Source organism: Mycteria americana, chromosome 11, assembly GCF_035582795.1.
Source record: "Mycteria americana isolate JAX WOST 10 ecotype Jacksonville Zoo and Gardens chromosome 11, USCA_MyAme_1.0, whole genome shotgun sequence".
NCBI lineage: Eukaryota > Metazoa > Chordata > Aves > Ciconiiformes > Ciconiidae > Mycteria > Mycteria americana.
Window position 1 is genome coordinate 6750190 of NC_134375.1, and position 15342 is coordinate 6765531.

At 43.5% G+C, this 15342-nt stretch overlaps 1 protein-coding gene across 6 annotated transcripts in view; it reads right to left on the reverse strand.

Annotated features, from left to right (window-relative positions):
* The window catches only part of MAPKAPK3 (MAPK activated protein kinase 3), a 135156-nt gene that overhangs the window by 101428 nt on the left and 18386 nt on the right, over positions 1-15342 (reverse strand). For 5 of the 6 annotated variants that reach the window (XM_075514058.1, XM_075514057.1, XM_075514059.1 and 2 more), the window contains one exon: positions 12775-12850. The gene's annotated coding sequence lies outside the window, so the exon portion shown is untranslated. Of the gene's footprint in view, positions 1-268; positions 801-12774; positions 12851-15342 lie in introns of those variants that run through there. The other variant, XM_075514060.1, reaches the window with a different exon arrangement.

Sequence of the window (15342 nt, forward strand, 5' to 3'; positions counted from 1 at the left end):
ACACATAGGGGAAACTGAGGCATCAGAGGACAGTGCTTGGCCCCAATCATGCCGCAAGAAACAGAACCCAAATTACAAGATTATAAACTACAAACTCCTCCTCCTTACCCCTAACATAAATGCAGACCCCCATATAAGTAATTTCATTTAACTGACTGGAATTTACCCTACAGCACACACAGTCTTTATATGCCTCTTAAAGCACATTATCAAACATTTTGTGCAGCAGTACACAGCACCATGCTGTAACTACCCGCTCAAGGTATACCTGAACCAGGCCAATTCTGGGGGAGTCTGTGGCTGAGAAGTTCTTTGCACTCCAAAAAGCACTTTCCTTACTGAAGTGCAGAGCCCAAGGAGGACATGGCCACTGGAGCAGCCTGCTTGCCTGAACAGCTGCTCGTGCCTCAATTCCGATAGGCAAGACAAAAAAGATGAAAGGTGGTCCTAGCACAAATCTAGTGAACCTGAGTTACAACAGGCATACATTTGGCTGATGATGTGACATTGTATTTCAGAGCGGCTTCCAGACACATGGCCCCAATGAATGAAGAAAGCCTTTGTCCCTTTCTAAAAGAGTACATTTTGTAGCCTCTGTAGCCTGTCTTGGTGCAGCGAGGGTTAATCCAGGCTAGCGAACAAGAGGGATGAAGATCAGCTCATCTTTTCCATTCAAGCAGAGCCTGCTACAGAAAATGCTGGTTTCTCGATGCTCGGTGTCTCAGTGACTTCCAGGAACAGTGAGCTAAACTCAGCTGCTCTTCCCAGCACTAGCTGAGGGGGCGGCAGGGGATGGAACACAGCCCTGTTCTTGGAAGGCAGGAAAAAATAAGACTCTGGCAGAGCTGTGCAAACTCTCCTCTCTCCCTCCTCCCCTCCCCAAAAGCCTCTTTCAGAATCTCTAATTCCTGACAGTAGAGCTGGGTTGGTTTTTCCTTTTATCAAATAAACATAAGAGCAATGTAAGAAAACTGCAGGCAATTCTTAAGCAGAGAGAGGTTAAGTTAATCAAATAAATAAATTATAAGCTCATCTCCGTGAGCTCCCACATGCCCCATGATTTTGCTCAGTTTAGTGCATGACCTACTGTACTACTTCACATTTTCCTGTTAGATAAACACAGAAAGCTATAGAACCATCCAGCTCATGGAAACTATTTTTGGCTGCTTTATCTTTATGCAATACGAATTCCAAGGCAGGATTGGATATTTGGACTTCTCCCAGCCTGGCTGACTGTGAAGGGAGCAGACAGTAACCTCATTGCTATTCTTCTGTGGAAACAAACGTCTTTTAGAGATGACAACTATCTGGCTTGTAGGTACATTACTCTGAATGAGATTCAGGGAAATAGAGCAGTCACCAGCTGCGAGGAATGCGAGGATAGCCTCGAGGCACACAAAAAAGGAAAACAGGAATTAGACTGAGTTTGTTTCATGGTTCCCCACAAGCTGCCCTTGAAATACAAGGCAGCAGCACTGAGCTGTGAATAGAGGGAGAAACCCTGCTGCAGAGTTTGCAGTCAGCAGCGCAGCTGGATGAGAATTCGCACCAGCTTTCATACAGACTCAAGTCTGGCCCTGCAGAAAAAGAAAAGAAAGCCTATGTGACCTGTGTTGGTGGGCCTCAACTGAGCACCCAGCAAACTGGCCCCCTTGTCAGGAGTCTTGGCCAATGGGCCCGGGAATGAATGGGCCACGCAGCGGCTCAGACTAACAACTGGTCACCCCGGGACAGGGCCATGGCACCCTGCCACCGAGGCGCTGCAGGGGAAGCTGCTCCCCGAGATAGACAGTAGCTGTTTAGCAGATAAGACGACTGTCTCCAGCACAATCAATCTCTCACCTATTACAAGTGTTCCATGCACTTAAAATGCTGTGGTTTTCTGTTTGTTGGGTGGTTTTTCCACCTGCTGGACAGAAGAAAAATGCAAATCTGCATGGTTACACTGGACTCTGAAGTTCCCTGCAATGCCAAGGCCGTTCGCACATGTTTAGAAGACAAGTAGACTTCATAGTTATTTTTCATGGATTTCAGGGCTATAAAAAAAAACACCCAGGGAATAGCACAGAAAGCAATGTTGAGTCAGGAGCAAACTACAAGACCAGTTTACAGGTTATTGAACATGTTCCACTTGCTGATTTCTAGGTTCTCAGACACCAGACAAGAGATTGAAGCACTCTGCTGTCCCTCCAGGACTTGTGAACTCCGCCAGCATGACGCACCATTTATCTCTGCTACTTTCAATTAGAAACAGGAAGCAAAGAGTTGGGCACTAGGCTCATTTTTAGCTGTGCGAAACTGCGATGACCCAGCCGCTTGCCTATAAATCAATGTAGATGTGCCGATTTACACTCTGGAAGAAATTGGTTCATTAGCTAGAATTAAACAGAGGCCCGAGCCACACCATTTCAATTTGAACAGTGCTCCTGAACACTCTGTTCAGTCCAGGAATTGGGATTTGCTTGGTGCCTTCCTATATTTAGCATACAGTAATGTAATTGAAGCAACAAAATTAGACCCGCAAATAGACTGGTTTCTCAGTACTTAATCAAGGACCTTTTCCTAGAACTGCAGAGGGCTGAAATTAAAAGAAAGGAATGTGTGGTAATCAGCCCCATGGAGGCAGGAGGAAACCACCGTGAGTTTAAACTCCAAACACACATTCTGGCCAGCTGAATGTATCCTTGTTTAAATTAAACATGGCTTCACAGTGACCCAGGCCAGGGATTGCATGAAACACTTCAGGGTGCGCAGCCCACGTACAAGGAATTACTGAGCAGATACAACTCTTATGGTCTACAATTCACTGTATAATAAGAATGTCCTCAGACCCCTATCCTTAACGGATGAAGGAAACGACAGGTCTGAGGTACCTCTGCACTAATGCTAATCTGTTTCTGTCAGCGACTTTTGTGAACAGCAACAGGTATAGAAAGGAGTGACCAAAAGAGAAATCCAGTGTACAAACTGCAAAATGCATAAAACAGGCAGCAATCATACTGCAGCGGCACTTAACACCAAAGCGAGGAGAGGCAGGAGCCCACAGCACTGCACTCATTCATATTCACCATCAATAGGTCTTACAAGATAAACTAGGAGACTCCATTTTCTGTCCTCTTCTTCTTAATCTTCTAATTTTTACTGGGGGGCTGAATAGGAGAATTAAATTTAAAAAACCTTTTTCTGTCACCAGTTTTCATATTACTATTAGGAAAATCTCCTCTTCGCATTCTAACCTAACAACTGCCAGAAGAATAAGACAAAGAAAATATTCTATAAGCAGAAACATAGTCAGACATTTAAGAAGTGGTGAAATGCTTCAGAAACTGTCAAAGCTTGCAGCTGACAGTGAATGAAAGGGAGCTTCCTTTTTATGTAATTCTACAGTATCAGCACCACAAGCGTCACAGTGCCAGTTAGGACATGCAAAGACATGGATGCAGAGCTAAGTCAGAGGAAGGTCTTTTTAAATACATTTCAGAGCTGTATTTTCTAGCTTTGGCAATACCTTTGAAGGTCAGTTGTACCTCCCCATCTCTTCGGCTCTCACTGTCTGCAAACAGATGGAACAGCTGTCATGCGCAGAGTATGCCCCTAGAAAGGTCCTCCAAACAGCTTCTGCCAAAAAAGTTTTAGGACTGAATTTACTTCCCACATGCAGAAGCTACTGACTTCTCTTGTTAAATTTTTCCTGCGTAACGTGGGATCTCTACTGGATCAAGACAGCTGAGGTAGAAAGATTAAGAGTCCCCCTGCACTGGTTTCATATACTGCATTCCCACCCCCTGCTATTGCGGGAGGCAGAAGGTGAGGACAGAGCAGGAAAAGTGAGAAAGTAAGGAGAGAAATAGGATATGGGAACCAGACAACAGTAGCATAAATTCAAATCAGCCATTGTGCCTTTGATTCACCCTGAGGCAAGACAGCTGAGAAGGAAGGGCTCAGCTAGCTCCCCTCCCTGCTGTCACCCTGCAGTGGAAAAGCAGTGCTGGGCTCTAAAGCCGAATCTAAAAATCACTCACTCGAAGCTCCAGATACTAAGAATTGATTATGTAAAGCTGCATCAGGGAAAGCATTTCTTGTATGATGCAGATCTTTTTCAATGCAGGTCTATAAAATGTTACAGCATAATTAAGCTTCCATAAATATTAATAGTTCCATCTGTAATTCCATTTCTAGTTCCATTCCTTCCATTCCTCTAATAGTTAATATTGCTTTCACATCATCATTAAAGATACCAGTTTGATAGTAGGAACAAAAGATTAGGCCAAGAATCTTATTTGTAATGAATGGTGACGAATAATATCAGGTGCAAACTGCAAAGTGTGAGAGTGCAGAAAGTGACTGCTCTAACCTCCCAGTTAACCTAACACCACAAACGCCTCTCTGATATTCACAGACACTAGCATTTCCTAGAAGAAAACCGAGAAGAAATCATTTACTCATAAACTACAAAACACTCACTGGAGACAGAAGTACATTTGAAAAATACATGTCAAATGCAATTCAGGGAAACACACTCCAGTGTTTTAAGAAAAGCCAAGTTACTTTCCTATCAAGACAACATTAAGGAAATAGAAGTGGAATTACCACCTCTGCCATGGTGGTGAACCCGTTCAAGCTGGGGACAGCAGAGCTGTAACGGAGGGTAAATGAGAAGCTGTGAGGCAAAGCTGATGGGAAGGTGGGGGACTGTGCAGAGGTATAGACAATAAATATATTTTATCCCACAATTCAAAGCAGAATCAGCATGTGAACTAGTTTAATGCTTCACCCTTGGCCTTGCCTTCTTTTTCTCCCCAAAGGCATGCTGTTCCTCTGAACAGGCTTTTCCTTACTGCTGCGTGCTTTTGCAGCAAGGAGCTCAAAGGCTGGTAAGTGGCAATCAGGCATGTCTTTCCTGGATCTTTGAAGGGCTTCCTTGGGCAACATCTCACACTTTATGCTCCGATTTGTTACGTAGGAGCAGTCTGGGCTTTCGCATCTCATCCAGGGCTTGAGTCCGCAGCGGGCAAGCCCCTGTTAGTGCCCCAGTGGAGACAGCCAGCACGTAGAAAGACCTTCCTGTAGTTAATCTTAGAAATCCTTTTTTGGAGCGGCTGCAAAGGTGGGAAAATTCCCTCAGCTCACAGGCATGCTCTCTACAGAGCATCCGAGCCCTGCGGCTGGACAGTGTCATGGCAAGTACGAAAGCTCGACAGTGAGCATACCTTTTCTTTAGCAGGGAGGCTGGAAGCTGTACAGACTCCACGCTCCCATCCTAGCCCATCAGAAGAGGAATTACCATTTCAGCAACTGCATCATCATTCAGAACATTTCCAGAGGAAATTCCTTCTTAAGTAAGCAGGAGCTTAACTCACCGGTGGACAGAATATCCAAGAACAACCAGCACGCTACCACCACCCACTGACAGTTAATCCAAAATTGATACTGCTTTGGGGGATGATGGCTTTGAATCTCAGACAGCTCACTTCCCTCTCAAACCAGCAGCACTTTTTTGACCCAGAGCCTTTTTTTTTTTTTAATTCAATGGCTCTGAACGACCTATTCCTAAAGAAGCTGAAGTGTTATTCTGTCCTGTAAGTCACGAGAGGCCTTAAATCCAGCGGGTACACAAAGGGATCATCTGCCCCAAGGCTTGTCCCTAAGCCCACAGAGAAAGAAGGAGCCAAGGGAGAAGTCCTACACTCTAAACTCCCCATGATTGTTTTGATTGACTAATCCAGTTTCCCTTTTGGCATATTGAAAACCCAGCCAAAAATCCAGTGTCCTGGATTTCCCCAGTATTAAAAACTGCCATCTGCAAACCACCTATCTTCTTAGCATCTCCACTGGGGCTCTTGCCTGCAAGTTATCTGAACGTGTACTTTCTAAAATGCTTATTACTAGTCAGTGTTTTACAATATTTTTTTTCTCGAGGCCTAATAATTTAGAAATTAATTCATTATCCTCCTGTGATTCTAGCATATTATTCTGCTGTCATCCAAACATAGATCAGAAATACTTACTAAATGCTTCTACTTATTTTCATCATCATTAACAATTGCACCATTTCCATTTCAAAGAGGCCTTACACAATTCTTTTTCTGTTTCAAGCAGAATGTTTAAATTCTTTATCGTCCTTGAAGATAGCAGCCAAGGATAATTTTACATTTTCCTTTTCATTTCCAGTTTTCTGCACTTCATTTCTAATTTGTATTAACTGCGCCCCACTCTCCCTCCCCTTCCACATTGCTTTTACTTTTTTGTTCCTAATGCCGTCTTCACCACTGAACAATGATCAGCTTTTATGAAGATGCCTCTTTCCTGAGGGCAGAATCACAGTTCTTTGCCGTATAAGGCACTGTTCTTAAAGAATACCTAACTCTAATATTTTTTCCTATAAAACACTCCCCAAATTTAACTCAAAAAGTCTTTTAGCTTTGGGTAAATTATATGTTACATTATTAGTTGGGAAAGTCTTCTTTTTATTTAGATTTATCTTTAATGAGGTCACAGTCATGTAGATACTACCAACTTCCACTCCAGCTCTGAAATCCTTTGCTCCCAGATGTGCTGGGTCTGTTAAACCACTATTCAATGACTTCTCGAAGGCCACGCAGCACATCAATCCTTCCACTCTGAGAGGCTGCACCTGCTGATTTGCGTAACCATCGTGCACTTATCTTCTCTGAATGCAGATTCCTGGACTCCAGTTGCACAACAGCCCCTGAGTCAATGTGGCAGCAGGGACTGACATGCACCTCCACCCCCACCACCAAGCCAGAACACTTCTGCTCTCCTTGGCACGCAGAGCATCCTCCCGCCGCTTTGACTAAGTGCTGGGCTTACAGTTAGGTCTTAAAAAAGTGCTCCCAAAATGGGTGTGGAAGAAAGGGAAGAAAAATATCATGGCTGGAAAATAGCAGAGAGGGACAAAGTAACAGCCTGAATTCTGCACAGTGCTGACAGGATGCAGGCTGGCAGCTGGGGATTGAGACCCCACTGCCCCTGGGGGACTCCAGCAAGGACAAAAGGAAAGGCAAGGGAAGAGATCATCAGTGAAAGGAGTAGAAATATCTTATTGGGTCTCTTTTGGGGCAGAACCCTCCTAGGTGGAACCGAGAGAATGGAAAAGGGTCAGATGAACAACGGCATTTACTGAAAAGCTTTTAACTTCTAGGACCACAGACATCTCATGCCACCCGACAAGAAATTGTTACTTTCAGCATTTGATTAAGTGTTTGGTCAAACTGCTCTCTCCTGGCACCTTCACTGAACCATCCTGTGCAAAGCCAAAAACAAACCCCCTGTAAGTGGCCAGCCCCAAATGCACAAGATGTCTCCAGCACGCTGAAGTCAGGCCCATCAACCCTTCCGCCCACGAAACTGGGGTTTTCACTAAATCTCACTGTGGGAACACTTCTGGCCCCAACCCAAACAGATACTTGCCTACACCTCTTGCTAGTATTCCTAAGTCAGGGCATGAACTGATTCTTCAAATTTCTTCTTTGAAAAACTGCATTTTCTGGTCTTGGAGAAGAATAGAAAGAGGTAGAAAAAAAAATAGGTTTGGAATCTCACTGGACAAATTAGTGGTTTGATCTTAAGGAAGTCCAGGTACTTGGTGTGTTCAGAACTAACCACAAAAATCAGGGTAGCTTAAAAATTGTCCCCCAAAATTGCCAAACAGGATCAATGCTATGATCCAGTCAAATCCTTACCCACATCTGACAGTGGCCAAGACTTCAAAGGGAAGTAAAAATCAAATAAACAAACAAAAATCCATTATGTAGAACTAAGGAAGAGGTTCTTTTGAAGACTTGTCTTGTCCTGGGACTTTGACTTTTCTGCTTTCCCCAGCCCTCTCTCTCCTATCTTGTCATTTTTTGCACAAGAATTCCCAAAGACGGAACCTGCAGGATATAGCAAAGATCACAGAATACACCCATTTGCTCAAAACTACCATGGAGAAGATTCAGACTTAAAGGTAAAGACGGTTGTCAGCAGCTAAACAAAGGCTCTCAGCCTTCTCACTACAAGACCAGCCACTAAGAAGCGAGTGCTACAACCAGCACCAGTATGGAGCAATTCAGTATGTCTGTCATAATGTAATTGAGGCTGGAGGGATCTCTGGGTTTCATTTAGTCCATCAAGTTAGCTCAAAGTAGGGATAACCTCCGCATTAGACCAGGTTGCTCAGGTCTTTGTCCATATGAGTTCTGCCACACTGGGTCTGCAATTAGTTAGGCTGCAAAAGAGGAGACATATATGAATAGACCAAATACTGGAATAAAGAGCTGAATTTGCAAATGGGCTTTTCCCATTTGTAAAGTGAAAGTATTGCTACAAACAAGGACAACTGTTTAACCGTGATTCTTGAAAGCCAAACTGGTGTTTACTCTTGGATGTGAGAGCAGCCTACCAGCAGGGAGAACAGCCAAGGGCTCCCTGATGACCTTCTAGCTTCCTTAACTGGTTTCCAACTGGTACACTACACTCACAGGCAATCCATGCAATAATATAGTATCAAATAAAATTGAAAGTATCTTTTCAATGCTAGATACATTTGAGTTACAGAAACAGCATAAAGTTACTAAAGAATTATCTCAGATTAACATACTACACAGTCACATTTCTTTTAAAACCTCTTCAGCTCCATCCTATAGTATACAAAAGGAGAACTGTTCTAAACTCCAAGTAAGTCTGCTACCATCCTGCTATGTCTGGTTTTCAATGTTTTTTTACTAAAGAACTAAGCAGAGAAATAAACCCACGTTTGGTGATAGTGTAGTCTGACTCTAAACTATCAAAACCATGGATGCCAAGAGGTAAGACCTTCCTTTGGGATTTTAATTCCCTGCACTAAGTACAGTATTAAGTACAGCAGAAGATAAAGCAACCAGTCCTCTCTACACATAGTTCACCCAGGTATGTTCTGTGGATGCTGTAAGCACTCACATGCAAAGTACATCCTACCGTATGCATGCCCTGCAGTCATTATCCGTTAGCTTCCTACCAGTGCTTCAGTTCAAATCTTCAAGTTCATCTGGGATGTCATTTAGCCTCATAAGTTATTAGAACATCACTTTTCTCTGGCTTGGTTTCCTACATTATCAAAGGTAACCTTAAAAGGACAAAAAAAGAAAATGGGGAAGACTATTGCACTACTCTACCTTTGGAACCAAGGATCTACCAAGCATAGTACCCCACAAGTAACTTTATGAAGAGTAGATAAGGTTTACTTTACTGCAAAACACCTGAGATGATCACCCTGCAGTATTTTGAAGCTGCAGGTCTTCTTTTGAGGAGCCTGCTTTGCAATGCACAGTTCTTCACTCAAACATTGTCCTTGAGACTTTTCACCCATGCAGCAGAGGCTGTTAAGAGGTCAGAGATCTGACAGGGATTATCTGCAAAGATCTGGTCTTGCCCTGGGACACAAGAGATGGACTTCCCTGCCTTACTCCCTGTAATTCTTTCATGCTTTACTAAATGTAATTGCTTGCCTGTATTTTATGAAGATATTTAAGTTGCCTTCACTGCAATCTTCTTTAAATTGGCTGAACACAGGCAAACTCAAAAAGCTGTTATGACCTTTGCATTAGAGCATTATTGCCTAGCCACTGTTTTTATTTCAATTCTGTGCTGGAGTCAGCTCACCTGTATAGACCTAATAAAGCTGTTAAAGAACAAAACAGCCCTTGAAAATCAGGAAAGGGCAAGGTGGCTTGATTTACTTTGAAGATCTTTTCACTCACCACTGTCTTTTGCACTTACAAATTATATTTCACCCAAACCTGCACTGTTTTGATACTTCAGCAATTCATTTAATTCATTACTAACACAACGCAGTTTACAAGGGATACATTTCCAGCACCCAGTGGTTAGTGTCTCTCAGAAACGGACCGGCCTCCTAAGTTAACCTTACCTCAAGGGCTCTGTGTAAAACCCACAGAGAAACATCTCAGCTGGAGCCACTTGTCGCAGGGAAAGTACTCCTCTCCCAAAGTGAAGAGGTAAAAAGATCATCTCAGTACGTTTATCTACACATACGCCAGTGGTTCCTAAGCTGTGGTACGGGAATCGCTGAAGGAGGAACTACCCAGGTCACAGGGCAAACATCTCCATGAGCACAGTTAAAGCTGATGGAGATGGGGTTTGGTAAACGAAAGGGTGCGGTGGGGGTCTTGACTCAGGACAGGGAGAATGGGTCCCTCTGGGAAGGAATATGGTAGCTTAAGGATTAGAAAAGTATATGATGGGAAGGCGGAAACAGGAAACTAGAGGTGCACCTTCCTATATGCATGAAACAGCACACTTCCAGCAGCCACTGTCTCATGATCTGCCCTTGACTCCAGTACTGATAATGATGGCTGTAGCAACCTATGGTTGCTATTGCTGCTGCCTGTGCATTAGAGCAACACAAATCCGGGAACCCCTGGCACAGGTTACAACCACAGGCTGAATTCCTCTTTGATACCACTTAAGCCAATATGAGCTCTGAGAAACTGTTGCCACAAGTTCTCTCCGTGATGCACTGCTTAACAAGCAGCTCTTATTTTGTGCTGGCTTCAGTTTCAGAGTGATTTCCGTGTATGGTCCCATATTCAATGCTTTGCAGCGGAGTGACTTGGAGCTGGGTAACTGTGGCAATACCAGTGTCTATGAAGACAGCTATATGCTCTTCTAGCAGCATATGAACAGAAACAATCATACTCAGGGCTGTTCCTATCTACTGGAAACATTCACCTACACAACAAAAACACCCTGAGGAATGCTTATGTCATTTCGGTCTCACTTAACCTCTCTTATCTGAGACAAGACAAGTCTGTCTCAAAGCCTTAAAAAAACCAACATTCCTCATCTCTGAGACTCTGATGACAGCCTGGGTTTAGCAAGCAACCACCACTTCGGTCAGGTTAGCTGGCTGACACATTACCTGTGGTACGTCCTTACTTGCAGTGCTGTCACTCCATAAGACGTGAAGGGCTGTTTTCACCACTGGTCAGATTCACCACAAAAATCACAACGCATCTTCCCTTTCCCCTCACCTGCCACGACTTCGTTACAGACCACAGAGGTCCCCAGGAATGAAACACTACTAACAGTGATGAGGGGATTCTGTGCTGTTGCCCAGAGTAAAAAGCAGTCTTTGTGGATAAGTTTTTCTAGATCAGCACCCTGACTGGGAGAAAGGCAATTAGTTTCAATGCTTTGTTAGGTTCCCTTCTGTGCAGAGGGAACTCAGAGAAGGAGGTGGCATGAGAGTGCTTGCCATGATGGGAAACGTCTTTGAGGAAACCAAAGAGCTTTTGTCCTTTCTGGTGCCTGTCTTGTTCTCTTCTGAGTAACTGGGTCTGATGAACTTCGAGATGTGCTGCATAGTCTCCTACTTACCCAAGCTTTCAGGAAGGAGAAGTCAGGGAAGAAAGAGTCGTTTATGAGAAAAGGTGGGTTTTGTGGGAGCTTATCAAGCCACAGCACATAGCCTTTGGGTTATGTGACTATTTGCTTCTGCTCTAGCTATACTTTTAGCTTTCAGCAATGACAGCTACAGTCTTTTTTATAATTTAAAATTATGCAATGTTAACTGAAATAAGTTTTACCTCGAAATGCTAACTGACTTCCAAGAGGCGGAAGATTCTTTACGCAGCATTCACTAACCAATCCTGAGAAGTCAGGCTAAAGCCGAAAGGCCCATTTCTTCAGCTTGTCACACATCGATCCATCCTGTTCACATGGAGCTCTGCAGTCTTGAGAGCTACAGCTACTTCTAAAAGTTCTCCTCATCAACTTTTGTTCATGAGATATTTACATCACTGTTTACCAGATGCCCATAGGTATTACAGCTTAAATATATAAACTCCATCCTCAAATGAACGTTACGCTTTCATTTTTTACCTATACACATACCTACAGAATTTGTTAAAAATTAAGAGCTTTTTGAGAAACTGGGAGAGGAAACAGATTTATTAAATGTAAATTGATTTTTTTTTTCAGCAAAAAAAATCCCAGCCAATCACATATAAGTACTCTTAATTTTTTTTTTTTTTTTTTTTTTTAACAATTAGCCTTCGGTCAGATTGGCTTTTACCACTTGTTGCTAACTCCTGGCTCCTCAGCCAACCGAACAAAACCAACAACTGCTGTTCTGCTGATATTATAATATAGCTCCAGTATCTTGTGGGTTTTGTGATGCTTTGCAGCTGCCTTGAATTCTCCTGTGCACAGAAATAGCGCTTTGGAAGGAATGTCTGTGTTTTATCCACATCTCTACTTCACTGTCATATCAACAGGAAAAAACTCTGAGGGAAGCGTGTTCACTAAACCCATTATAAAAAACACAGACACAGAACAAAGCAAGAGACAACAGCCAAAGACAACTCCTCTGGCACACAGCATAAGGGGACGGGAGAGCCTTGGGCATCCCTCCCTCTTTCCTTGCATGACGTTCCCTTACTTTGAGGGCACTCCAAGGAGTCCCCTTCCAGCAAGCCCCAACTCAGAGGGCAGCTTGCTGGAAGGGGCTCGCTGCAGGGCAGGAGTTGTGTACCCACCATACGCCACATTAGAAACAGTCTCAGCAATCCCCGCCTGCCAGAGCTCGCCCCAAGCGCTGTGTTTCATTTGGTTAGTACCCCAAGGTATCTTAGGCCTGCTGGGCCCATCGGAATAGAAAAGGCATAAAAGAGCATCATTCTCTCCCCAGCACTGTAGGTTTTACGCTGTTACCACAGAGCACAAAGCACGACACTGATCGCGTAACAATCTTAAAGCAGGGGAGTGACTTACCTTGAGTGAAATTCAGAGCTGATAGAGGATTCTGCCCAGACTTGTGCACCGCTGGACTCCAGTCACACCACTGAAACTGGTTTAAAGAAAGCAAAAAATAGGTAATCTCACTCTTTGGGAACATCTTCCAGGAAAAACTGACTCACTAAACAACACCTCAGATGTTTTTTTTTTTTTTTTTAAACTAATTCAGCACAAGACTAGTATAGGCCCTTGCTGTCTATGCTGACCCAGCTACATGCAGACAGCTAACTGAAATTCTTAGAACAGGAGCTTCTTTGAGGGTTAATGGTGACAGAAAGATACACTCCATCTGAATCTGACTTCCACTCATTTGTCAGTGCCCAGATTGCTCTGCTGGAGGATCCAGCATTTCTTAGGTTTGTAAGCTCATATTCTGACACTACCAAAAGTTTATTCTGCTGTCCCTTCAAGGATCAGAGGCAAAGGGCTTGATCTACCTGGCCTGGTAGTAAAAAAATCTTTCTAACCCTCTTTCTGCTCCTTTCTCCATGGCAGCTGAGCCCACTTCCAGCAGCTCCTTGTTCACTGCCTCCTTTTGCATTTTCTAGAGCTCATAAATCCCCCTGGACTGGGAGGTAGGGGGGACTTACATTGCAATTTGCTGTACGATACAGACAATGGCTACTGCCCCATTTTGAAATCCAGCACACTCTTTTCTTGCTTCTTCCTCAAAGTGGAAAGAATGAAACACTTGTTCCTGGAGGTAGCAGCTCCTGAGCTTGCAGGAGCTCAGTGGGAACAGGAACTGTTGCCACCCCAAAGCTGAGAACCTGCTGATGTGCTGTGAAGAAGGAGTTGCAATGCTTCTGGAACCATACCCCCCACTTTCCCTTCCCCTTCATTCTGCCCCTGCTGTGCCTGACGAAATCCTAAGAGGATAAACTGTACTTGGCAACTTCCCAAGCAGTGTGAAGAATGGACTCCTCCCGCGCAGAGCTGTGGTCCCCGCTCACTGGCCCACTGAGACAAGCCATGCGGTTCACTGGCAGGTACAGTTAGTGCCTTCTGCGCTGTGGCATTGCTAAATGCTGTGCACTTATGGCCACCACAAAGGCCTTTGTGCATGACACAGCTTCCTGAGTCAGCAGAGGGTCTTTGCTGTCTACTGTTGTGGAGGCTGATCAACCTCAAAACAGATAGGAGAAGTTTTCCCCATTTTTACGAGAGTCCTGTAAGCCTTGCTGTGCAGGACTGCTCAGGTGCTTTGCCTTTCCTTGTTTCCCTGTTCAATCCACACCCTGCAAACATGACTCTAATGCTCAAACAGAGCCACAGTTTATCTACAGATGCCTCTGGTGAGAAAATAACACCAGCAGGTGCTGGTACATACGGAAGCAGAAAGACAGGAGGGGCTCAGGCCACAGCTGGATCACCCGCTGGGGAAGAGTTTCACTAGTGTGCTTCAGGCGTGAAACACCACTGAATATATAGCAGCCTGTAGCAGAAAGAGGCACTTTCTTGGGAAACAAATGTGATGTAAAGTCCTCCTGGTTTCACATCTCGGTGCATCTTTTGAGTAACAAAATTCGAACTCCACCAAACCATATGAGGACTATATACGTTTTTGTGAGTGATACTAAGTCCCAGCGCTGCTCACTTACAGAGCACAAGATTGAGCCTGCCCACGTTTATGGGGCTGCAGTATTTAATCCGAACCAAGACAGGAAATAAGCAGCTCAGAGGTCCTCGTTTTACCACAGATGTCTGAGATATTATTTGAAACCTGGGACTACCCTTCTAAACAAAACATGCTCGTCTGTTAAAACCCAGCAACACTGTTCAAAGAAAAGAAATGGCTGTTTATATTGTCATTCCACTGCTACAGAGTGAAATTGGTAACTTTGTCATACAATCCTGGTAAGCATTTACTTTCTCCTACAGATACTTTTCCTTTCCCGAAGCTTTCAGCACAGCCCATTTTCATGCTCCACTGTAAACTGGATCACTGTGTACCTTGTACAATTTTTGTTATATAAAAGCTGTACTGAGCATATTATTATTTTACACACTCTTCTGTATCTCTTATTAGATCACAAAGAATAAAGAGTTGATCTTGGCTATCAAATAAACATAAATGTCTGCTGCAAGTCTGAACCAGGCTGAGGTACAGATATTACATACAGATAAGCGGAGCTCTGAGTGATCTAAGCTGCAATAACCATCTTATAGTTAAGTGTTATGCATAATGTGCTGTTCAAACCACAAATTAGCAATAATAGGGAATCAATTAAAGTAAAAAAAAAAAAATCAGAACTTTGCCTTAAAGAATGGCCTTTTTAATCAAATCAAATGTTTTCATCTCTGTGAAAAATAATTTTCTCTCCCAGCATTTTTAAGGACTATGGTTATTTTTCCATTTCTTGTGCAGATCTACATAAAAATTTTTCTTTTTTACATATATTAAAATGCAACATTTCAGTTTTCAAAGGCTATCAGGTTTGGTGTGACTCTCCTTTCTGAAGAAAGCAGTGAGAACTATATTTAAGCCTCATCTTTCAGGCACACAAGTAAGGGTGGATTTGTTTCCTTTTAATACATATGGAA